The 26,302-nt window shown below is 37.2% G+C and overlaps 1 long non-coding RNA gene across 3 annotated transcripts in view; it reads left to right on the top strand.

Annotated features, from left to right (window-relative positions):
• Positions 1–24,913, top strand: part of LOC123380736 — a 285,855-nt gene extending 260,942 nt beyond the window's left edge. For 2 of the 3 annotated variants that reach the window (XR_006586847.1, XR_006586845.1), the window contains exon 5: positions 15,757–17,175. This is a non-coding gene — a long non-coding RNA (uncharacterized LOC123380736). Of the gene's footprint in view, positions 1–15,756; positions 17,176–23,788 lie in introns of those variants that run through there. The other variant, XR_006586846.1, reaches the window with a different exon arrangement.
• Positions 24,914–26,302: the final 1,389 nt, after the last annotated feature.

The raw sequence follows: 26,302 nt of genomic DNA, 5'->3' as shown, positions 1-26,302 counted from the left end.
CTTTGCGAGGAAATACCCAGAAAAGACCCCACGCATCAGAAGATAAATAAGGTTTGGCTGAAAGCACTCCATACAACTAACTGTTAATGGAAAAGTTAGAAGCAAAACTACTGAACTGATCTCTTAAAGCAGGTTTCTAAGTTACAAAATATAAATGATTAATACTATGTCAAATAATAGAGTTCTGTTGTATGGATGTGGTCAGAACTCAAACCATGCACTAATATGGATTTTGCAGAAACTTTAGATTTTTTTCAAAACTTTCAAATGTGTTCCTTTCTAATTGTTTTTTTACTGTTTATTTTTGAGAGAGGGAGAGAGCATGAGCAGAGGAAGGGGCAGAGAAAGAGGGAGACATGGAATCCGAAGCAGGCTTCAGGCTCCGAGCTGTCAGCACAGAGCTTGACATGGGGCTTGATTAAACTCCTGACCTGTGAGATCATGACCTGAACTGAAGTCAGACACTTAACCGACCAAGCCTCCCAGGCCCTCCTCAACTGTGTTCCTTTCTATTGTGCACATGGGCGCTATCAGATCACTCACAGTTGATGGCAATGTCTCCTACCAGACAAGCCACAGAGTGAGCCCCAGCCAGGGACGATATGAGGGTTCTAACTCTGCCCAGAGCCCAGGCAATTCTCCATCTGCCAGTTAACCAGCTTATTCACAGAAATGAAATATTTAGACAAAATGGCATGAAGTCTACTTATTTTCTAATCCAAAGAATCCATAGCATTTCAAAAATAAGTGAATATTCCTGCCTGAAGAAAATTCTTTCTCATTTTTCCCCTTCCCCCTCTGCTAAATGAATGGAGAGTACAGATCTGAGCAACTACAAGGCATCCTTATGTTTAATCCATTTAAAAAGCCTTAACATTTAGCAGAATTATCCTGATGGATTGCTTCTTTACATTTTTAATAAGTTATTGATAGCAAATTAAATATCAACGAGTCGGGTCTTTTCCACTGCAGGTGGGAAAACGAAATGGGAGAGTATCGATTTTCTAGAAGACTTAAAGGAAATCTTATGTGCCTTGACCTCCTCCACTTCTGAGTTCTCTGACAGTTTTCTAAGGACACGAAGAATTCATAGTCTCACTGAAAAGGAGGTCCACTGTGTGCTCCTGAAATCACAACTTTAATAAAAGAGTTCAGAAAATCAGCCATTGGTAGAGAGTATGTCTCCCAGCTGCCCAGGAAGGGGGAGCAAAAGATCACGTGTGTCTCCAGCTGTTACAGAGTTTGATGCAAGGGAGTCCCTTCTGACATGCTCATTGTGAGAGCCCAAAGCCTGGCCATTTTGTGGCACAAAGCACAGTAACACAGTTTTGCATTCTTTCCATGCTCAAACTCAGAGGCTGAGGGGATAATTCAGGATCACCTTGTGTCACAAGGTTGTAGCAGGAAGATTCTTAGAGATAACTATGGTCCATTTGTATCAAATAGAGAATTGGGATGTCTAGGTGTTAGGAGACTATCCTACGGCCATACATTTAGGGAATGTTGAGACCAGTGGCAATATGCTTGTCTCCCCAGTGAGGGTCCTTCACAATGCCCTGTGCTTTCCTTGTCCCAGGAGGTAGTCTCGGGTGTTTTAAGGGAAAAGTCTATTACAACAATGCTTGTCTTCCAAAGTTGCTCACTTCCTTGGGTCAGGCACCTGGAGATCCCAGGTCAGGGATCTTGGAGGTAAGAGTTGACTTAGCTTTAGAGTAGATTCAAGACCTTCACATCTCACGCTTGCCTGGTTTGTACCAATGATAGCCATAGAGTCTTTGCCTCAAGGTGTTCCCTATAATGCCAGAGGAATCAGGATTAGGGTTCTCTCTAACATATCACTTCCTTGTACGCAAGTCTTCACCAAATCCCTTTGCCTACTGAATAAAGCAGCAAATGTCGCAAGCCAATTTTTATTTTTTATTGTTTTAAGCTAATTTTTAAGGTCTTCTGGTCTAAAAGTCCTCTCCAACTACTTTCTTAAATGAACCCTATTTTAATGAATTGGTTGTTGTACCACATCTCACTGTAACTTCCACGTTCTCCTCTCTGAAAATCCAATAAAGCAGCAAGAATATATAGTGAAAATAGACACATGGGCAGAGAGAGGAAGAGAGATGAGAGACAGAGAGAGACAGAGACAGACACACAGACGGAGAGCACTGAAGGATGCTATGAAACTGTGAGAAGACGTTTATATTCCCCTAAACAAAGAGCCTGGTAGATATGAATGCTTCCTATTCCTCTTATCGTTGTGAATTTGCCTTGAATTTCTACTGTATATTCTCTTTTTTTTAAGTGTATTAATTTTGAGTGCGCACGCATGAGAGAGAGAAAGAGAATAAGCAGGGGAGGGGCAGAGAGAGAGGGAGACAGAGAAACCTAAGCAGGCTCCACACTGTCAGCACAAAGACCAACGTGGGGCTCAAACTCATAAACCGTGAGATCGTGAGCTGAGCCAAAACCAAGAGTCTACGCTTCACCCACTGAGCCACCCAGGTGCCCCACTACAGTACATTTTCTGAAACATGTAAAAATGAACACAGAAATGTTATCCCCAATATGCTAAAACTACCAAATATAAAAATGCTGAGATATAAGAGCCCCAAGTAGGTAAACAAAATAAGTAGATGTTCACTTTTACAATGAATAAATCACTGAACCCTCAACTAAAGTTATTACCCAGAGAAAAAATTTGTGATGGCATGCCTAGTATTTTTTTTTAATTTATGGTACAAATGACACACAGATTTATTTTTGCATAAGTAATAGATTATTTGGCACCAAGTAAACTGAATATTAAATCAAGTATAACATATCATATATATATGAAAAATATATATATTTTGTTGTGAAAACAACATTGAATTCAGTATCTCCCTCTTATCTTCAAACTATAAACAACAGCACCAACACTATTCCAATTACTGCTATATTCTTATTATTCCTTATATTATTAATATTATTAACAATTAACAATGCTGTAAAGACTCATGCTATGAGAAATATACCACCGTAATTCTCTCCTAGGTGAGATGAAAGTTACTTGCATTAATTTTGATAATCTTAGAGGCTTGTAGTATTTAATATCAAAGTTTTGAGAGAAGTAAGAAAGAGAAATCTTCTTATTAAACTTTTAATTAGATCATTTCAGACACATATGAGAATTAAGGAATGCTTTAAGCTTAGAACATTGTTTCATGTACTTCATGGAGAAAAGAGAGAAATAATAGCCTCCAAAAATAGCCAATACAGAGCAGTTCACTAATTAACTTACAATGTTTCTTGTGTTCCATTTTTTATTTATCCAATGGTGGGAATCACCACAACCTTGAGGTGCTATATTATGATTATAGCAGCTGAACATTGCTGGGTCCACCATGCATTTTTTCCGATTGTCTTCAAACAGCTTCCCAGAAAAGAACAAAGAAAACCTAGTGAAATGTCTGACAGATGGGAACACAGATGTGAAGCCAAGTCACAGAGGAGTCAAGATTTCAGTGGAGATGAATTTGGGTTCTGCCCCTGGGGATAGAGATTAAACCACTCAATCACGGCACTGAGTGCCCAGAAAAAGGAATCAGATTAATTTTAGGTCCACAGAGATGAAGATAAAAATTCAGAATCTACTAAATAGACAGCATAGAATCAATAAAGAAATAAGATGTAAACTTAATGTGCTGAATGCTCCAAATACCTAGCTATTAAATTAAAATTTGTTTGCATTGGAAGATATACAAAATATTTTTGTATAATTGTTCTCAAAGGAAATTAAATGTTCAAAACACTCTTGTTCCAATAAAATTTCTTAATTATTTTCTACTTCACTACTTGTGAAGTGTCTCCTCCATTTACATGTTCAATAATGTATAGGAGAAAATGATAGGAGTTATATCAGCATCTACACCAAGGCTCTTTCAATTTCAAATTGAAACAAGTGTTGATTTTTATCATTTAATAGTAAGTGAACAATTTCTTTTCATGTGAAGAAAATCTCTTAAACTTTTCTTTCTTTTCCTCTTCTCCCCTCCCCTCCCCTCCCCTTCTTTCCCTTCCCCTCCCCTCCTTTCCCCTCCCCTCTCCTCCTCTTCCCTCCTGTTCTCTCTCTGTCTCTCTCTCTCTCCCTCCCCTCTTCCTTCCTTCCTTCCTTCCTTCCTTCCTTCCTTCCTTCCTTCCTTCCTTCCTTCCTTCCTTCCTTTATTTTTATAAAATAATGCCAGGAGTAAAATATACTTGAAGTATTTAATTCATGACTAGATTTATCATCTCTTGGTATTTCAACACAATGAAATATATACTTGGTAATAAATATATGTTGACCCTACAATTTTTGAGTACCTATTTTTAAAAATTTTTTAATGTTTTTTTTATTTTTGAGAGAGAGAGAGAGAGAGCCCATGAGCAAGGGAGGGGCAGAGAGAGAAAGAGAGGGAGACAGTTGAACCAAAGTAGGCTCTGCATTGTCAGTGCAAAGCTAGACATGGGGCTGGAACCCAGGAACCATGAGATCATGACCTGAGCTGAAGTCAGACACTCAACCGACTGAGCCACCCATGCACCCCAAGTACCTATTTGAATTATGTGCAGAAAGTGGAGCCCTACAATGCTTTCATTTAATTACATTTAATGATCTCAAGCCAGAGATGGAGAAATCTCTAGTTTCCTTCAAGTCTTAAAATTTAATTCTAGTCAAAATACAACATGAACAAATATAATCTCTGAATAAACAAGCTCATTCCAAATGCCTATTACAGTACCTGCTGTGAGGTACCTGCTCAGGGTATATGCTCAACGGTACCAATTAAAACGTAATTATTGCCTAGGAATGAGGCAAAGATGGAGAAGGGTGGGAAATTAGGAAAATACTAGTTACAAAGATGTATGAATTTGTGTGCATATTGATTAATATGCCAGCAGGTAAAGCATTTCAGACAACTGTCTAAAGCCAGAAGAGATAGGAAACTGAATTTCCTTTTTACAGTTGGGGAGCAAGGAGGTGAATCTTAAGTCTCATAAAAGGACAGAGCAGTACTAAGGTCTTAGGAACCATAAACTCATGCTTAGCTAATAGACATTGCTTTCTATGTTATGTGCATGTGTGTGTGTGTGTGTGTGTGTGTGTGTGCATCTGCGGTTGTAAAAGTTTTTGTGCATACAATTTCCTGATACAACTAATTTAATATTTATATGCCTATGTTGTCCTAATCATAGAGATAGCTTCCCAAGAACTTTTATTTACTACTTAGGTTTTTAACAAATTCTTATTATAAATTTCTGCTCGCTGCCTTGCTTATATATTACTCAACTTCTCAGAGGGGGAAAGAAAGGGTTATTCTTTAGCTGTGAGCTTAGGATTGCTTCTTTTTCCAGGACTCAGAAGAACTGCTGGCTGCACTAAATCCCTCTAAATAAGTATTTTATACTGAGTCAGAAATAAATAATGCTGTAATTTTTTTTTAATTTGAGAGAGAAAGCACATGAAAAGTTGGGGGGAGGGGCAGAGGGAGGGAGAGAATCTCGATCAGTCTCCACACTCAGTGCAGAGCCTGATGTGGGGCTCAATTCCATGACCCTATGGTCATGGCCTGAGCTGAAGTCAAGAATTGGAGGCTCGACTGAGCCATCCAGATGCCCCTGTACAATTTCTTAAATCCTGTATAACTGTTTCGAGAGTCACGTTAGCATAATGCACACTCTACAAATGTGTCTGTTCTTCGTTGTTCTTTACTGAGATATAAATGGACCCCAGGCACAGAGCAAAAGCTGTCTCCTCCACACACTCCTCTCATATTAGCAAAACCCAATTCCCCTCCCTGCCTCCATGTTTTCAGGACTGGAGGAGTCACTTCTCTTCTCTTTAATTTATGTAAACTAGAGTTAAACATTGCAGAAAAATCTTAGAAAGGCATTCTGTGACACAAGACAAAATTGAGATGGGTAATGTGGAGAACCATGAGGGATAGAAACCTAACACAAATATATATTGATTCTGCTAATGTGCTGAGCATTATCTAGTGTTTCCAATTCATCAGTATACAAAGTAATTCTAGTTCATGCTGTGCACTTGCCTCCTTTAGAAACTTTGTTATTAGACAACACACGGCATCAAATCAAATCAGACTTAGAATAATCATAGATCTAACCACTACCAAATTTTACCATTAACGCAAAGGATACAGGCAATTGCAAGAAACAGGAATAAATGTGGAGAAGTCTAAGACCAGCAATGTGAGATCCCTCTCTTCTTCCATTACCACTTGCTCTATTTAAAAGTTAACATGTGAGGGTCTAATAGGGCATCAGGGCATCACTTGCACAAAGTGAGCCCCTTTGGTATGGGCCATCTCCTTTTAATATTCCATTAACCTAGTTTGACTGTACATTCTGCTGAAAGTATTTCATAGACAAGCATTCTCTCATGGATTCTCCCTGGTCTAATGGTAGAAATACCAAAGGTGTCCTATCATTCACCTCTTTGTAAGGGGATTTGACCCCTTCATCTCTTTTTCTCTTTCCCAGGCATTCCCTGTAAAGGAGAAATACACTGTAGACCTTCCACTAACACTTTTCTTTCCAACCATGAAACAATTTCTTACTGCTCAAAAGTTTGAGCTATTCAAATGTTTTATTGTAAAATAATGATACGTGTATAGCAATTTTGAAAATTGCAAAAAACATTGGAAGATAAAAGGTGAAAAAAATTCCACTTGTACATCTAGGGATAACTGATTATGTATGTCCAATAAAGCTTGTGTGTGTGTGGGTGGGTGGGTGTGTATGTGTATGTGGGTGTAAATTTGCTTTTTACTTATCATTTTATTATAAGAGTTTTTTTTCATGACATCAAACTTTCATTGCATGGTGTTCCAATGTATAAATCTTGTATCTACTATCATTTTTTTTTCTGTCAAGATCGAATTGGTTTCCAATATAACTTGTTTATGCTAATGTAGTACTATACTGAAGATTTTTTTTTTTTTTTTAATTTTTTTTTTTCAACGTTTATTTATTTTTGGGACAGAGAGAGACAGAGCATGAACGGGGGAGGGGCAGAGAGAGAGGGAGACCCAGAATCGGAAACAGGCTCCAGGCTCTGAGCCATCAGCCCAGAGCCCGACGCGGGGCTCGAACTCCCGTACCGCGAGATCGTGACCTGGCTGAAGTCGGACGCCCAACCGACTGCGCCACCCAGGCGCCCCTATACTGAAGATTTTTAATCATATATCTTTGGGTACATCTGATTATTTTATTTGAAAATTCCTATATGAAATATTCACAGTGAATGGGTTTTAATTAAATATCATGGAAAAATATCATGGAATGTTCACATAAATTTACACCACCACAAGAGTATGCTGGTGCCATTGCACTATAACCATCTTATAATTGTATATTATTTTTATTTATTTTTAAGTTTTTATTCGAATTCTAGTTAGTTAACATATAGTGTCATATTGGTTCCCAAAGTAGAATTTAGTGATTCATCACTTACATGTGACACTGAGTGCTCATCCCAACAGGTGCCCTCCTTAAAGCCCATAACCCATTTAGCCCATCCCCCGACACACCTGCTTTCCATCCACCCTCAGTTTGTCCTCTGTATTTAAGAGTCTCTTATGGTTTGCCTCCCTCTCTGTTTTTATGTTATTTTATTTTTCTTTCCCTTCCCCTATGTTCATCTGTTTTGTTTTATAAATTCTACCTATGAGTGAAATTGTATGGTATTTTTCAGAGTGACTTATTTCACTTAGCATAATACACCCTAGGCCCATCTACTTTGTTGTAAATGGCAAGATTTCATTCTTTTTGATTGCTGAATAATATTTTGTTATACACACACACACACACACACACACACACACACACACACACCACATCTTCTTTATCCACTCATCAGTCGATGGACATTTGGGTTGTTTCTATAATTTGGCTCTTTTAGATAGTGCTGCTATAAACATCGGGGTGCATGTGCCCCTTCAAATCAGTATTTTTGTATCCTTTGGGTAAATACCTTGTAGTGCAATTGCTGAGTCATAGTGTAGTTCTATTTTTCACTTTTTGAGGAATCTCCATATTGTTTTCCAGAGTGGCTGCACCAGTTTGCATTCCCACCAATAGTGTAAGAGGGTTCCCCTTTCTCTGCATCCTCATCAACACCTGTTGTGCTATTAATTTTAGCTATTCTGACAGGTTTAAGGTGGTATCTCATCATGGTTTTGATTTGTATTTATTTCTCTGATGATGAGTGATGTTGACCCTTGGAAAAATGTCTATTCATGTTTTCTGCCCATGTCTTAACTGGATTTGTATATTATTTTTTAAAAATATCTAAGCATTAGAGTGTTAATATTATACTATTTTCCATTTATTTGATTAGTAGTATGGTAAAGTATTTTAAATGCATATTTTTATTGTTATGTCTATAGAGTGTGGATGATTATTTTATTCATGGCTTTTCCTAAATGTTCCTTAAAGAAGCTCCACCAATTACATACCAATATGGAGGCACACCTCATTTTTAAGAATAAATATTGAATTGTAATAAGTAATACTTCATAATATTAAATGTCTTTAGGACATCTTATAATTTTATACATCATTGTATCCAATAATATATAGTGTATTTATATATCATAAATTATATTTATGTAAGAGTTATGAATATATTGTACATTGTATTATGTATTTTATATAAATAAAATGTAGAATATTATAAATATATAAATATAAAATATTTTACAGAAAATTAAATGAAGTAAGTACATAGTGATATGTTTACATTATATATTTCATAGTTTATAAATATTATTAATTTTATATGATATATACTACATAAAATATATTGCATTATAAACACTTATCAAGTATTTGTTAACTCATTCAGTTGTTGTTTAGTTGATCCATGGTTTTTTTTTAATGTATTTTCGAATTTTCCTATAGCTAAATATATATAATTATACTTATAAGTATAAATAATTAAATAATAAATATAAATTATGAATAAGTATAAATAAGTATAATATATACTTATTTCCCATGAATTTCTTCTTTAAAATCATTCCAATTCAAATAGCTGTTAAACATTGACTTTCTTTGAGTTGTAGCATTGATTTACTCTTCATAATGTTGCTAATTCTTTGGAAATTATTTGACTGATGTTAGCTAGAGAATATTTTCCCAATGTCATTGTAATATACACATTAATGATGTTGTTATTACAGCATATTCAAAACAGTCTGGCTATCACTGCTACAAAATATCCTCTTATTATAGTCTTATGTTTGTTCCTGGGATTTTTCCTATTCCCTTTCACTATCTATGTGTGCAGGAGCTCCACAGCATGGATAATTGTGACTTAATAAAATTTGCAAAATGTACTGTTAAATATTATTATTTCTTTTCCAAACTTTCTAAGCTATTCCTAAGTCTTTGTCAAGGAAACCTAGAATAACTTGGTCATGTTTCTTTTCTTATTTATTTATTTATTTATTTATTTAATTTATTTATAGAAAGAGAGAGAGAGAGGGGAGGGGTAGAGAGAAAGACAATCCCAAGCAGGCTCCACGCTCATTGCAAAGCCCAACACGACTGTCAATCCCACCAACTGTGAGAACATGACACGAGCTGAAATCCAGAGTTGGTTGCATAACTGACTGAGCCACCCAGGTGCCCCCATCACATTTCTTCTTATTCCCACCACCATTAAGATTTTGTTTGAACTCCTGTTAAATTTCTGAGTTGGAGAGGAAAAATTACAAATAGAAAACAATGTCTGTTGAGTCTGATTGGGGTCAGATTCCATCTTGAAAGTAAAGCCAGAAGGAAGAGTTGGATAATAATCAGGAGGGTATGAAACAATGTAGATATGAAGTCATAACTTATTTTCCCCAAGCAAGCTAAAGGTGCTTTTCCTAACTCTCATTTGTAAGCTAGGGCCGAGGGAGGAGTTCGGATTCACTGTTTGATAAAGCCTGCATTCTAGATCAAACTCCTCTCCTTCTGGTGTGGGATGAGGAATGAATAAGAAAGAATCTTTCCAGGAGTCACCGGGTCGATCATGTGTGTGCACATGTGTGAAGGGAAAGGAGACAGCCATTAACCAGCCGGCATCTAACTCTGGATGATGTGGTTAGTATGCCTTTCTTCATACCACTGTATCAGAAAGATACTGGATCCCAGAAGGGAGAAATAACCTCTTTCAAGTAGAGACTCAACAGCCCTTTGCTGAAGATTCATGTACATTTCAAAAAAAAAAATTAGATAAAAATTAAGGATAATGCATTTTAAATTTTAAATAAAGAATGATTTATTTACTGAGTATAATCATAAAATAAATAGTTTTTTTCTATGTCAAAGTAAAAAAAAAAGCCTTGTTTATTTACATGCTTTAGAAAGTGAAGGTATTTTTCACACATATAACAGACACATTATTGTTCTAAAATATATTTTAGAGCTACCACAAAGCAATAAATTAATAATAGGCTGCCAGAAATCATTGTATGTGTCTGGAAGGAGTTTACCCTCTCCACCTTGGAGGTATGACCATATCTAGAATTATAAAAGAAAAAAAACACACATACATATACTAAGAGATAGCCACAGCAGTGTTCATAACAGCATTGTTAGTAATTGTAAAGATTATTTTAAAAATCAAGATTCTGGGGCGCCTGGGTGGCTCAGTCGGTTGGGCATCCGACTTCGGCTCAGGTCATGATCTCGCGGTCCGTGAGTTCGAGCCCCGCGTCGGGCTCTGTGCTGACAGCTCAGAGCCTGGAGCCTGTTTCGCATTCTGTGTCTCCCTCTCTCTCTGACCTTCCCCCATTCATGCTCTCTCTCTGTCTCAAAAATGATTAAACGTTAAAAAAAAATTTAAAAATCGAGATTCCACCAATTGGCAACTGGATAAAAAGTTGTACATTCCTAAAGGAGAGAAGTCGTAAGGGGCAAACGAATGAACTGGAGCTACCCCTTTAACATGCATGACTCCTACAAACACACTTTGGAAAAGAAAAAAAAATGAGATTGCATGTAATATTCTTTATACAAGAATAAAATGGAAAAAGTAACGTTCCAAGATAAGAGTATTGTGATACACTTTTGGGTAAAAGTTCTTCGTTCACCTAAATGTATATTCCATAGTGGTTACTTGCCAGGGAGGTAATGGGAGGCCGCGGGAAAGAGAATATACAAAGAACATATTTTTGTAGTGGGATATTGTTATTTTTTTTTTCAACGTTTTATTTTATTTTTGGGACAGAGAGAGACAGAGCATGAACGGGGGAGGGGCAGACAGAGAGGGAGACACAGAATCGGAAACAGGCTCCAGGCTCTGAGCGGTCAGCACAGAGCCTGACGCGGGGCTCGAACCCACAGACCGCGAGATCATGACCTGGCTGAAGTCGGACGCTTAACCGACTGCGCCACCCAGGCGCCCCGGGATATTGTTATTCTTAAGTTCTATATCTTGTTATATAGTTAGTTTTCCTGACTACCTGGAATCTTCTGCTCCCATAACATTCCCCTCAGGATCAATTCACACCACTTGGTCCTGTTAAAGTGAAGTCATTGGGGTATAACCTCCTGTGTGTTTCTCAAGGTAACAGCAGAGTGTCATTGTGTCCACTTTCACACTAACCAACATTCTGAGAGACTGAAAAGGTGGATGACACAGTGCTTGAAAAGTCGTTTCCATTCCCCAAACCTCTGCTACTTGTCCTCAGTGTCTCCATTCCCCCAAATCCTAGAAAAATCCTTCCCTGCTTATTCCAAAGCACTTCTATTAGAAGCTCTCTTCTCTACCAGTTGGTAAAAATAAACCTTCCTTTCCTTCAGATTTCCTTGTCTAAAACGACTCTTTTTAATTTTTATCACTTTTTTAATGTTTGTTTATTTTTGAGAGAAACAGAGACAGAGACAGAGACAGAGTGCGAGAGGGCGAGGGGCAGAGAGAGGGGGAGACACAGAATCCAAAGCAGGCTCCAGATTCTGAGCTGTCAGCACAGAGCCTGATGTAGGGCTCAAACTTAACAACTGTGAGATCATGACCTGAGCTGAAGTTGGACGCTCAACCAACTGAACCACCCCAGTCACCCTTGAAACAATTTATGCATCTTTTTTTTGTATCTTAATTATTTCATAGAAAATAAATAGAAATTTGTAACTAAAACAGTCAGTTAGGGGCACCTGGGTGGCTCAGTCCAGTTAGTGTCAGTCTGTTGATTTTGGCTCAGGTCATGATCTCACAGTTCATGAGTCCGAGCCCCACTTGGGGCTCTGTGCGGAAAGTGCAGAGCCTGCTTGGGATTCTCTTTATGTCCCCCTCTTTCTCTCTGCCCCTCCCCCACCTGTCTCAATAAAAGGATAAACATTTTAATTAATTAATTAACAAAAGAATCAGTAGTTCCTTCAGGTGCAATTCCTTGTGGAGGGTGTTAATCAAGGATAGATCATAATTTCTTGCTCCTTGCTTGCCTTCACCTTTCCCAAAACTTCCTCCTCTCCTCTCCTCCAGGCAGCCATCTTGGTTTCTCTCCCTCCCACAGCAAACCATCACTACCTTCTCCAACTTTGATTCTAGGCCGCAGAAAGCCTTCCATCTATGACTCTGATACGGAGGCTGCAGATGTTCTCCCTGAGGCTTGGACTTGGGTAGATGCTCTAGTGGCTACAAATTCCTATTGCTTTCCTAGGGGGACAGGCTTCTCTTCCCATTTTCTTGTTCACCCCCCACCAGAAGTTTTGTATGGTGTAGTAGCAGTGGCAGAGTATTGCAGAAGAGACAGCCTGGGGCCAATTTCTGGAGCCTGGCAACGTGGGTGTGGGGAAGATACTTAATCCTTGCTAACCCAAGTGTCTGCTGCAGACATGTGACTGACAATACCAGTATGCAAGTGAGAACATGCATTAATGCCCATACAGTGTTCACTTTGCCACTAGATTTAGTTCTGAAAACATCTCCTACAGGGCTTTTTCCTGCATTTTATTGTTGACTTCTTTCAGCACTGGATGAAACATATTGAAGTGTGAAATGGTCAATTATAAGTGGATAAAAAAAATCGCTTAGATAAAATATTGTTAAACTGTGTGGCTGCCTTCTTTATCTCAAGGCAGGGCGTATAGGAATGCAATGATTTGGCACTTTGGGAAGATGATTTTATGAACAAATTCACAGTTGCCAAGACCAAAAGACCTCATAAGTCAATTTCATGCTGAGTTGTTTAAAACCATTTTCACATCAAACATTTCATAACTTTACTACTTTGCAAATACCTTGCAAAGTTTGAATTTCTGTGAGGTAGACCTTGCATGATTTATTTCTTCTTTAATCCCTTTGGGGAATTAATTTAACCTGTGGAAATACTCTCAAACATTCACACTGATGAAAATAGATTCAGGAAGGGATATCAGGAATATAATTTTAAATGTCTTTCAATAAATAACCCTAAAACTTGAAATATGTATCACACTTTGAGGCATATCCTGTGTTTGCCGAAATATCATTTATGAAATCTATGATTCCTGCATTGACCGAGGGCTTCACTAAGTATCTTGTTTGAGATTCTCTAGCCAATGGAAGTATTAAGAAGTGCCTTTCTCATGTTATATTAGAAATAGTTCTGGAGTATTTCATTCCTTTTAGGTCATAGCAGATCTGAATTTATGACAGTGTGAGCTGGTATTTCCTGGGATATCTGCTCTGCTATTAGAATTTTGTTTGGGGTTAGCTTTACCCGAGATTGAGAAGCAAATGAACTTTCTTTTCATAAATCTGCTATTCATTCTTCAAGTATTAATCTGTCAACCTTAACATATCCTCAGTTAGTAATCTTTGTGAAGTTTTGGGGAGTTTAGTGACCAGCAGATCTAAGAGTGTAAAAACTCAATGCAAACCATAGCTATCATCTCTTTGATGTTTCAACAGAGATTTGTGAGCAAGCAGCAGTGGCAAAGAGAATTACCTTCCCCATGTGTTGGCCAGTACGCCTAACCTCCAAAGTTCCGGTTCTATTACCATGGCTGGCAGAGACACAGTGAAGACTATTGTAGTTCACAGATGGACATGAGAACCAGAAGGTGGAAGAGACGGGGGGAAAAGGAACACAGAAATAGAAGACACAGAAGCAGAGACAAATACAGAAAATGACCAGATAGAGAGACAGACAGAGAGAAAGAGAGGGGACACACAGTCAGAACTGGAACTGTCTGTGAGATAAGCAGAAAAGATATTAGCCATTAATTATGCTCATGGCCCTTAGCACATTGTCCATCACCTAGAATTTTCTCGAAGTGAAGCCTAGAGCAAGATAAGAAGAACCCTACTGATCCTTTTTCTTAGCTGTCAAGGAAGGTGATGATTGTTTACATACTAAGATGTTGAGTAATCTCAGTACTCTGCGTTTAAATATGGTGATTTCAAGTACACTAACAAACTTGCACTGAAATGTCTGAAATATTGGAAAGAAAATAATTTCTTTTGAAAAATACATTCACTTTGATTGAAAATAAAATCCAGTTCTGAATGTTTTATCATTTAGTCACCTGGGATCATTTCTGATTTTCAACCGGCAGCCAGGGTATTCCACTTCCATTAATTTGTCACCGAGAGAATGACTTCTGCAAATATTGTGGCAAACTGTGTGTATTTGCATGTTTTCTGTGTCTTTGCACATGGGCAAATAGGGTTTGGAAAAGAGAAAAAGAACATTTTGTCATTTTTTCCCCTCTATCATTTGTTTGCATAGGAAAAAAAAAAAGGAAATATGTAAGACTGACCTCCCTGAGAGTCTGAAATTGTCTCCCTGGAAATTACCTTTGCATTTTAAATAGTTGCTTATGCCTTGGTGACTTAACCTTTCTTCAGCTCAGAAAAAAAATGTTGAAATGTAAAAAAACTAGAGCTTGGTTGATGAAATTCAGAAAATTTTACTTAAAAACTTAGTATTTTAGAGTTAATTCAATAATTTGAAAAAGTAAAGAAAACCTTGAATTGAGGTCTGACTTTCCTTTTTGTTCTGTTTTTAGAAATATGTCTACCATTTGTCATTCTTTGTTTATAAGCAAATTCGGTATCTTTAATAAACTACGAATTTGTCCAACCACAAAGTTAACTTTGCACTGATTAAGATCATTCTGGTGTCACAAGAGTATGGAAATTTTAAAATTGAAGAATTATACTGTCAAACTCCATAGGGCTTCTAGATCAACAGAAAGGTGATATGTTTTCAGATAGCTAATTGGGTCAATTTGGATAAGGTACATCTCTATATCAAGTAATTTGGCCAAGGGATTAGAAACGTCAATGAATACGCAGTTCTGGATCTATGGGTAGAATTAATAAACCCATATACTATGGAATAAAGTGTTGGAAGGAAGGTTTTAGCAAAGAAAAATGTATTGCTGCTATCAAGATAAGGTACGTAGATACTAGATTGCAGATACAGCAAATATTGTAACAAAGGCATTGCTGCAAATCTTTTTCCTGGCTTATCCATTTATTCTTGCTAAAATAAGCAATATATATATTATATATTTATATATTTAATAAATATACATGTATTTATCTATTATTTATATTATATATATTTATATTTATATATTTAATAAATATATGTATATTTATTATATATATATATGTATACATTTATCACATTTCTTTGTTTGCTGTGACATGAGGGTGAGAAATGCTTGCCAGAAATATCACAGCAACAACTTCACCTGTGTCTCTCCCACTTTGATCCAACCTGTCTCCATTTGCCCTAGGAGGAACACGATTCTGAAATACAGTACCAAATACACAAGCAGTCGATGGAAAACCAGCACTGCTGAAGAGGAACCAAAATGAATGAATGGCAAATCTTCTTTTGACATTTCTATCACCTTTCTGCCTTCGTTAATTTTCCTCTTCCTCAGCATAAGATGATACATAGGAATGTCAACAACTTGCCATGTATTTCCATCTCCAAAGATGTGCCTTTCATCAATCTGCTGCTTACAATCCAACTGACTTGAGATCTACATCCCAAGAAATGGATAATTTATCATAAAAATGAAGAAGGGAAATAATTCAAAGACTTCAGGTCCAGTGATTAAGGACAGTGCTCATTTAAATGTCTTCAAATGGCTTCTGTTGACCAAAAACTAATGTTCTAACAGTTTTAATTTTGAAGACAAGCTTTGGAATAAAGTGACAATCCATTGACAAAACATAGCTGAGTATCTTGAGCAAAAATTTAAACTTTGTTTTTATAAAAGAAAGGTCAAGGAAGTAGTTAAATTAGGCAATTATTTTTTACTGATTAATTGGTTATTAACTCTTTCTTTTTCAATTCTTGGGTACCCTACCCTTGAATCTGCAAAACTTTTCTACTTTTTATGTCCTTTCTTATGACAAATAGCATGTGACCTCTAATTCTGTGGCTGGCTCCCAGCTGGATGATAGATGAATAGGTTTCTATCCATATGAATAATGTCGAGAGAGAACAAGATTCCAGAGAAAGTTGGTGAAATCGAATGAAAGTGGTAGATCAGAGATAAATGAGGTAAAGAATGGGAAAACAGTAGAAATAATCAATAAGCCCAAGGCTGATTCTTTGTAAAGAATAATAAAACTGACAAACTCCCAGCATGTCCGATCTCAAGGATAAGTGAGCAGACGCAGTTAAGGAATTCTTTGAACAAATGGGATCGAAACACAGACAACAGTTGAAGCACATTTACTCCAGTAAGTTTTAAAATCCCATCAAACTGTTTACTTTTCTAACAGCACAAGTGACCAATATTGACTCCACTCATAGAGTGACCAATTGTGTGGATGGCATGACACTGAGGAAGTTCCAAGAGTGTGGAAGCATCAGTATTAAAAGTGGGAACATTGAAGAGGAAACCAAAGATGAGTTGCTCACCCCAAATCCCAAGGAACAGGAAAATTGTATGCATCACTATCTGTTTAAATAAATGAATAGTCTAGAAAACTCACACACTTCACCAAGTGTATCAGGTCCGAGAGTATTTTATAACTGAATTTACCAGACCTTCAGAGAAGAGTTACTATTAATTTGATAGAACCGTTTTAAGAAAACAGGAAAATTAGGGAATTCTGTTTAACTCCTTTTTTAAAAATGTTTGTTTGTTTATTTGTTTAGAGAGGGAGAGCACACGTGTGCACAAACTGGAGAGAGAGCGAGGGAGAGAGAGAGAATCCCAAGCAGATTCTGTGCTGTCAGCACAGAGCCTGATGTGGAGCTTGATCTCACAAACTTCGAGATCCTGAGCAGAAATCAAGAGTCAGACGCTGAACCAACTGAGCCACCCAGGTGCTCCTGTTTAACTTATTTTTCAAATACATAGCGGAATATGTATAACAAACCTGGAAAATCAGAGTATAAGCAATAATCAATTAGATCAATTTCACTGTGAACATAAACACAAAATTCCTAATGACATATGAGCTTGCTAAAGCCATAATGTATATGAAATATGTTACAACCATATAAGAAGAATTCCAAATGTGCAAAACTTACATCAGACATTGTATCAATATTACGTACGATGTTAATAGATTAAATGAAAGAAATAAGTGAAAGAAAAAATAAGAGAATGATGAAATGATTCAGCTCTTTTTTAAAAAATTTTTTTAATGTTTATTTATTTTTGAGACAGGGAGAGACAGCATAAATGGGGGAGGGTCAGAGAGAGAGGAAGACACAGAATCTGAAACAGGCTCCAGGCTCTGAGCTGTCAGCACAGAACCTGACACAGGGCTCGAACTCACAGACCGCGAGATCATGACCTGAGCTGAAGTCAGATGCTTAACTGACTGAGCCATCCAGGCGCCCCGGAATAATTCAGCTCTTAATCAGATCAGCCAATATTTAACAGTCTGACAACAGCAAGCCTTGACCAATGTTGGAAATAGCTACTCTTCTATATTCTCATAGATAAGTTGTAACACTCCTCAGACACAATTTTACAATACCTTCCTTTCACTCAGGAGTTCCATTTCTACACACCCAAGGAGATATGCTTATGAATGTTCAAAGTCTAAGTCTTTATAATTGCAAAATTTGATAACAAAGGATGGATAAAATGTGATGTACTGCTTGTAAGATGCCATGTGATAACTAATATGAGTGTACTATCTGAGCGCAGTTCAACAAGAATAAATCTCAGAAACAACTTTTTCCTGAAATGACAAAAAAATATTACTAAGTGATTGAAACTACAGGACAATATTGATGTTAAGGGTAAAAGTAGGCACACCAGTCCTAAGATTTCATGGAGCTATTTGTATGCACACTTCGTAGAAAGGCATGGCCAAAAAGCATCCATACTAATTAGGGTCAGGATATTGATTACCATTAAGGAGATTATGAGGGTTGGGCAGGTATGGGTCAAACGGACTTTAACTCAATTTTCAATGCTTTATGTCTTAGATAAAGTCTGATGCAAATAAGACAAAATGTACCATTACATTTTAATTCTGGGTATTAGATCACTCCAGAATGATGGGCATTGCCTTATTCTATGAATTTTCTGTTTATCAGAAGTCACTCATAACAAAAACTATTTTAAAAAGTTTAAAATCTACATAATAACTTACATGCATCTTTGAAATGAAATAAATTATATACAACCACCATTGAATGTATTATACTTAAAGGTTTCAGGAAATAGTTCCCTAATGACTGCCAAACTCTTAGATTTCTCCTGACCTCCATAAAAAAAAATTATCCAACTGCTGCATGATAACCTAAGCCCTAATAACCCCACAAATAATTTTCTTCCCCAAAGAACACTATCATTTTTCACTCCTCCTGATTGGATGTTTTTTCTTCAGTACTTTCAACTCCTCCTTATTCTTTTCCACCCCAGACACCCAGATGTTCCTGAAATACTCTATGTTCTTTGTATGAAATATCTCCAGAACCTCACACCTATCAGTTTCTTTCCATCTCCACTGCCAATAAATGACTCAAGGCCTAAACATTTTGTATGTGAATATTTAATATATATATTTAATGCCTAATATGTGATATACATTCCAATTGGTGGTCTTTTAAAGGTAAAGTAAGATTATAATAATTATAAAAATAACACGTATTCATTATAGAGTTCCAAAATTAAGAATATAAGAAGATGCAAAGAAAAAAGTAAACACCCAAATCCTCAAAATACTCCTTGCAGAAATAGTTTAAGCTTCTATTTGACATAATTATTAATATATTTATCTGTCCCTCTCAGTGTGTGTGTGTGTGTGTGTGTGTGTACAGAGAGAGAGGGCTATCTATTTATCATCTATCTACCTATCTATCATCTATCATCAATTTTGCATACCTATCAATATCATCTATCTACCCATCTATGAATATTTTCCAAAATAAACCTGCACTATTACAACACTATTTTAGTAATCTATGAGTACTTTTTACTCGCTTTTAACAAAAAACATGATGTGTAGCAAAAATCAAGGAGTTGCTAAATTTCAGGGAAAAATTTTTGTTCAGCATTTGGTTTGCTCCCAACAACTGTTTTGTGCCACTGTTAATGACAGAATTATGAAAATCAGTGAGAATATGGATGCATTATGTGTTTTAGCTACAATTTTATTTGTTTGTTGGTTGGTTTAAGAGAGAGGGACTGGAGAGTGTTATGCTAAGTGAAATAAGTCATACAGAGAAAGACAGATACCATGTTTTCACTCTTATGTGGATCCTGAGAAACTTAACAGAAGACCAGAGGGGAGAAAAGGGGGGGGGGGGGAGTTAGAGAGAGGGAAGGAGGCAAACCATAAGAGACTCTTAAATACTGAGAACAAACAGGGTTGATGGGGGCTGGGGGAGAAGGGAAAGTGGGTGATGGGCATTGAGGAGGGCACCTGTTGGGGGGAGCACTGGGTGTTGTATGGAAACCAATTTGACAATAAATTTCATATTAAGAGAGAGAGAGAGAGAGAGAGAGAGATGAGAATCTGAAGGAGGTTCCACCAGGGCAGAGCTGGAACCCGACATGGAGTTTGATCCCACAACCCTGGGATTATCACCAGAGCCAAAGTCAGATGCTTAACCGACTGAGCCATCCAGTCGCCCTGATTGTTTCACTACAACTTTAAACAACATCTATTCCTTCCTGTTTGCCCATTCTTCCATCCCTCAATGAGCCACCCAGGCGCCCCTGTGTCATTGCTGTTGGATAGCATTTCATTAGTTAGAAACTTTTCCCTCTTTGAGTTTGTGCCTATCTGTATTGTGTTTTCCAGATTATATTTTTTAGAATGCTGGTAATTTGTCTCTTCTTACACTGAAGCATTTAATTTATATGTACAGTCTCTCTAGGCCCCTTTGTTACTGTTAATCTTTGAACGGGAGAGGTCTTTGTTAAATTCTGTGCCTAGGAGTGGGCTGGGGGTAGCCTGAGGCAGGCTGCAGCTCTGAATCAAATCCCTCACCCCCACCTCACCCCTGCCAGAATAGCACTCATTAAATTTGTTATATACTTTGACTTCTGGGCCATACTTTCTAAAGTTTGACCTTCTAGGAGGTTCCTAGCGAAACCCCTTAAGTATGGCAATTTCTGCTGTATTCTCTCTTTACTAAACCTTTTTAGACTGTAGGGGAAGAGAACCTATGGTGGATAGGTCTGAAGCTGGCTTCAGGCTCTGAGCCGTCAGCACAGAGAGGATGGGTTTGTTATCTTATTTTACTCACTGATGGATACCCAACACTTAACACAATAGATACAGTAGGTCCTCAGTAAAATTTTATTGAATGACTATTTAGAGAAAAAAGGTCAAGCAGTGGTAAGTGCCATGCAGATAATTTGAATGGGATGATATGATACTGAATTGGACAGTGCTTGTATATTGTCATTAGTGGACATCTTTTTGATGAGATACTGTATTGATTGAGATCTCATGACAAGGCTCTTAGAGCATTTATTATTTTAAAGTGAATTTCCCTTAAGATTTTAAGGAAAAATCATGTTTTATAGATAGCCATGCATCCCACCTATAAAGGTCTGCCTTTTATACATTTTACTACTACAGAAAATAAAAATAAGCAATATTGTTTTCAAGCCCTTAAATATAAGAGGACTTTAAATATTAACATTTAGAGAAGCTTAAGGAATTTAAGGAACAAGGAAATAGAGGTTTCCTATGTACTACTCAGGGAAGAGCTAATGCTGGCAGGATTTGATGTTTTTCTTCCCTTCAATGACTTTTTAAAAACTCTTTAATGTAGATGTTTTTACTGCCTATATTTCTATCATTTAACTACATCTTTCTAACTAAGAGCTGCCTTACTCACATTTGTAATTTCTTTGTCCTTGTCCATAACATTTCTATCACAAATGCTCCTTCTGGAAATTTGTGTCCTGCTTACCATTGAGAGTTCCTTCATATGCAGAGGTCTGATTTTGCATCTAAACTTTTCTGTCAATTGAAAAGTCGAAGGTTGACTTGTCTAGGTAGGATTATAACAAGCATCACACTTATTGTAAAACTAATCTCTTTGGAGGCACATGAGACGACATCATGGCTATGAAAGAGACAAGACCATCTGCTTTATTCGCTGAATTGATGTAACAACCCCAGAAATGTTCTATGGACTCAGTCCTGAATTCCACCAACACCATTATCTTGTTTCTGTTTGGCACAGACACCTTTATGGTTGACATTTAGATAGCATTCTCAAAAACTAGATGTAAGTGTCAAATAATTATTTAAAACTATCGTGGATTTAGTTTCCATAAGTGTTCCTAAACCTTTATTTCAAGTTTGCCATATGTGTGTAATGTTAAAACCCCAGTGACCTAATAGATAAGGCGTGTATATCAAATTTTAATATCCAATGTACAAATAGTGCCTCTTTGTTACTTTTTTTCTCTCTGTAAACCTACCTGTTTTGAGCTTTGAGAAGTTTTCTCTCCAGGGGTGCCTGGGTGGCTCAGTCGGTTGAACGGCCGACTTTGGCTCAGGTCATGATCTCACAGTTGGTGAGTTTGAGCCCCGCATTGGGCTCTGTGCTGACAGTGGGGTGTCTGCTTGGGATTCTCTCTCTCTCCTGTCTCTCTCGGTCACTACCCTACTCGTGCTTTCTCTCTCTCTCTCAAAACAAACAAACAAACAAACAAACAAACAAACAAACAACTTTTAAAAACAAAAAAGTTCTCTTTGTTTAAAAAAATGGACACTTTTCATGTACTTGGTTCTACTCTAAATGCTTAAGCATAGTAATGCATGTAATGGTCATAAGCAATCCAAGGGAGATATAATGTGACCCTTATGTTGCAAATGGGGAAGGAAGCACAAAGAGATGAAAAAACATGACTAAGGGTGTCAAACTGGGAAGTGGGCAGAGGCAGGGGCTATAATCTTCAGCACTAGCATTCTTTTATTACAGTGTCTTAGAACTGGCCTAAAAGAATCTATATCCACCTAATCCATTCTCTTGAATCGTATCTTCCACCATTTTAAAAATGTTTCTGGCTAAAGAATTCTGATTTTTATTTTGACTCACTTTATGTGGAAGCTTCTCTGTGGAAATTTATCATTTCATCTTTATGCTTTTCTGAATTTTATCTGTGTCCATTTTTTTCATTTTTTGTGCAAGAGAAATAGGTCTAGATTGAAGATATATAGAGTCATGAACATGGATGGGAAAATACTACCTGTTGAAATTTTTACATAAAAACTAATATTGTGGCTCCTGGGTGGCTCAGTCAGTTAAGTGTCCGACTCTTGATTTCAGCTCAGGACACGATCTCATGGTTGATGAGATCAAGCCCTGCATCAGGGTCTGTGCTGACAATGCAGAGCCTGCTTCGGATTCTCTCTCTCTCTCCTCTCTCTTTGCCCCTGCCCCGTTGGCACTCTCTCTCTTTCAAAATAAATAAACGCTTGCATTGGTCTTATTTCTTATAAAAACTCTTCTTTTCCCAGTTGGCTCATTTTTGTGATCTTTATCACCCTTATTTATTTATCATCCAACTCAATCATCTCCGAACTTCCTCCATGAGAGAAGTTTAAACAAAGCAATAAGTTTGGATGCATAAGTAGTTACTTGACATTTGTACAGCTCTGTAATGGTGCAAACATTTTAAGGTGTATTTCAGTCTTGTTTCACTTAACCCTGTGAAGTCTCTGGATAGATAGTGTTATCTCAGTTTGCAGATGCCGAGATGGTGGGTCAGAGTGTTTAAATGACATAATGTTCTATAGTTATTAGAAGGGTGGAATTAGAACACAAGCCCAAACACCATATCACAACAACACGTCTCTTCATATTTCTTTCTTACCAACTAATCATGCATCAGAAAACTATATTGTTGCATAATGCTAGAAAATAGATGCTCATTTGAGTTTGTGTACTTCACCCCTTTGAAGTGGTGGTTAGATACATAGAGAAAACACATGGAAATAGTTTCTGGGTAGAAGGTTCTTTGCAATCAGCTAATCCAAACATACCACTTTGCAGATAAAAATACACACACACACACACACACACACACATCAATCACTCTGATGATTCAGAAGAGTATATATTTTTAAATGACACAATTTGGCAAAGGCCACACAGTTTTTTTCCCAAAGAAGAGAGATAATTAATATTCATTGAAAGAACAAAGGAGGGAAGATATTCCTTAGGACTCTAAGATGTTTCTGAAGTACATTTAACACTTAGAGAAGAGTCTGGGTTGACAAAGCCACAGCAGGTCCCTTTAAGTGGCTTACCAATCAGGAAGTGTATTTTTATTTTTATTTATTTATTTATTTGTTTATTTATTTATTTTTTAGGAAGTGTATTTTTAAAGTGGAGTCAGCTTATCACTGACATGTCAACAACAGGGGTCTGGTGGCCACATCTAGTTTTACAGGTAAGAACCAATCCTGCAGTTTCGTCTCAAACACCTCTGGAGCTTGAAACATGTTCATCTGGATGAATGGCCTGAGAAAGAGTTAACTTTTATTAGTGACAGTGACCAGGACAGGCTTACCCTGATGTGACCTCACAGTGCCAACTCCTCATAAACCTTCGAATCTTAATGCCGTGAGCTTTCCACTGCTACTGAAATTATCTTTTTGTTTTAATTATTAAATTGACTTCAAGACGTGAAGACCAAGTTCATATACACAGATACGTGCTTAGAGATATTTATCCCAAATGATATGATAATGAGTGTTTACAAGCCATTCATTAGAAATTCTGGAACCACGAAGAACAGTGGAGAAAAAGCTTTCAGTGGGCGATTGTAGTTAGTTTATCATGAACATTCGGGCTTAGGTGTGCAACTTGAGAACAGGTTAGGGTAAACTGAGCAAGATCTAGAAGGCTCTGGGCAACTAGACACATTTGGTGCCAGAAATGAGAAAAGGGATATGGTCACAAGGAAAAGATCTTGAAGCAATAGGTGACATCCTGTTTCATCTAGCTCAGCTATGACTTCATGTATATTTTTGACCCTGGTAAATATGTGCTATGTAAAATTATATAAGTTAAAAATGTGTGTTTTTCATTATTTGTGAGTAATGCAGAAAGTCAATAACCACAGTCATTTGTAATTTTCCTGAGTTGAGATGTAAATCCAAATGGTTGAGCATGGGACTGAGACATGAAGAGTCACTTAAGAGAAATCCAGGCAGCTGTCACATTCTCATGTCAGGGAGGTCACTATTTCCCTTAATCATCTTGTCAGCAATAATTCTTCTGAAATGGTATTTAGACAGTAGCCAAGATTTAAAAGGAAGGATTCTTAGTTGGAACAAAGAAGCTCGAGATCTGTTAAAAAGAGGATGTGCTTTTTTTAATCATATTTTTCCTTCCCTGCCCTGATGTTCATCTATTGAGTTTCTCAAATGCCACATATGAGTGAAATCATATGATATCTGCCTTTCTCTGCCTTATTCCGCTTAGCATAATACCTTCCAGTTCCATCCATGTTGTTGCAAATGGAAAGATTTCATTTTTTCATTGTCAAGGGAGGCAAATCATAAGAGACTCTTAAATACAGACAACAAACTGAGGGTTGTTGGAGGGGGTGGGGTGTAGAGATGGGCTAAATGCGTGATGAGTATTAAGGAGGGCACTTTTCGGGATGAGCACTGAGGGTCATATGTAAGAAAAGAATCACTAGGTTGTATTCCTGAAGCCAAGACTACACTGTATATTAGGTAACTTGAATATAGAGAAGGAGGAGGAGGAGGAGGAGGAGGAGGAGGAGGAGGAGGAGAAGAAGAAGAAGAAGAAGAAGAAGAAGAAGAAGAAGAAGAAGAAGAAGAAGAAGAAAGAAGAAGGAAGAAGAAGAAGGAGAAGAAGGAGAAGGAGAAGAAGGAGAAGAAGAAGAAGAAGAAGAAGAAGAAGAAGAAGAAGAAGAAGAAGAAGAAGAAGAAGAAGAAGAAGGAAGAAGAAGGAAGAAGAAGAAGGAGAAGAAGGAGAAGAAGGAGAAGAAGGAGAAGAAGAAGAAGAAGAAGAAGAAGAAGAAGAAGAAGAAGAAGAAGAAGAAGGAAGAAGAAGGAAGAAGAAGAAGAAGAAGGAAGAAGAAGAAGGAAGAAGAAGAAGAAGAAGAAGAAGGAGAAGAAGGAGAAGGAGAAGAAGGAGAAGGAGAAGAAGAAGAAGAAGGAGAAGAAGGAGAAGGAGAAGAAGGAGAAGAAGAAGAAGAAGAAGAAGAAGAAGAAGAAGAAGAAGAAGAAGAAGAAGAAGGAAGAAGAAGGAAGAAGAAGAAGGAGAAGAAGGAGAAGAAGAAGAAGAAGAAGAAGAAGAAGAAGAAGAAGAAGAAGAAGAAGGAAGAAGAAGGAAGAAGAAGAAGAAGAAGGAAGAAGAAGAAGGAAGAAGAAGAAGAAGAAGAAGAAGAAGAAGAAGAAGAAGAAGAAGAAGAAGAAGAAGAAGAAGAAGAAGAAGGAGAAGGAGAAGGAGAAGGAGAAGAAGAAGAAGAAAGAAGGGAAAGGAAAGAAAAGAAAAGAGAATGTGCACTGGTGATTCAGATCAATTTTGTGAATTAAACCAAGGTAGGCTCTACCCAAATCATTATGATCGAGGCAGTTTGCCAAAAGTCAAGTACCATGTTTACTTTTGGTATTAAGCTGTGGGCAGAAACATAGAAACTCTGACAGATTTGTAACTGCATGCAAATGAGAGATCTGGAGAAAGTCTTTGGAAATATTCTGGGACAAAAGTCTGAACTTTTTCTATTCTTACAACAAACTGTACTAGGTAGGATTTTGTTTTATCAGTAAATCCATTTGTTTTTGTTTTTTTTAATTTAACATTCATTTATTTTTGAGATACAGAGAGATACAGTGTGAGCAGGGGAA

This window comes from Felis catus, chromosome D2, assembly GCF_018350175.1.
Source record: "Felis catus isolate Fca126 chromosome D2, F.catus_Fca126_mat1.0, whole genome shotgun sequence".
In the NCBI taxonomy this organism is placed as follows: Eukaryota; Metazoa; Chordata; class Mammalia; order Carnivora; family Felidae; genus Felis; species Felis catus.
Note: the sequence above shows the minus strand (reverse complement) of the source record. Positions and strands in the feature narration are given on the sequence as shown.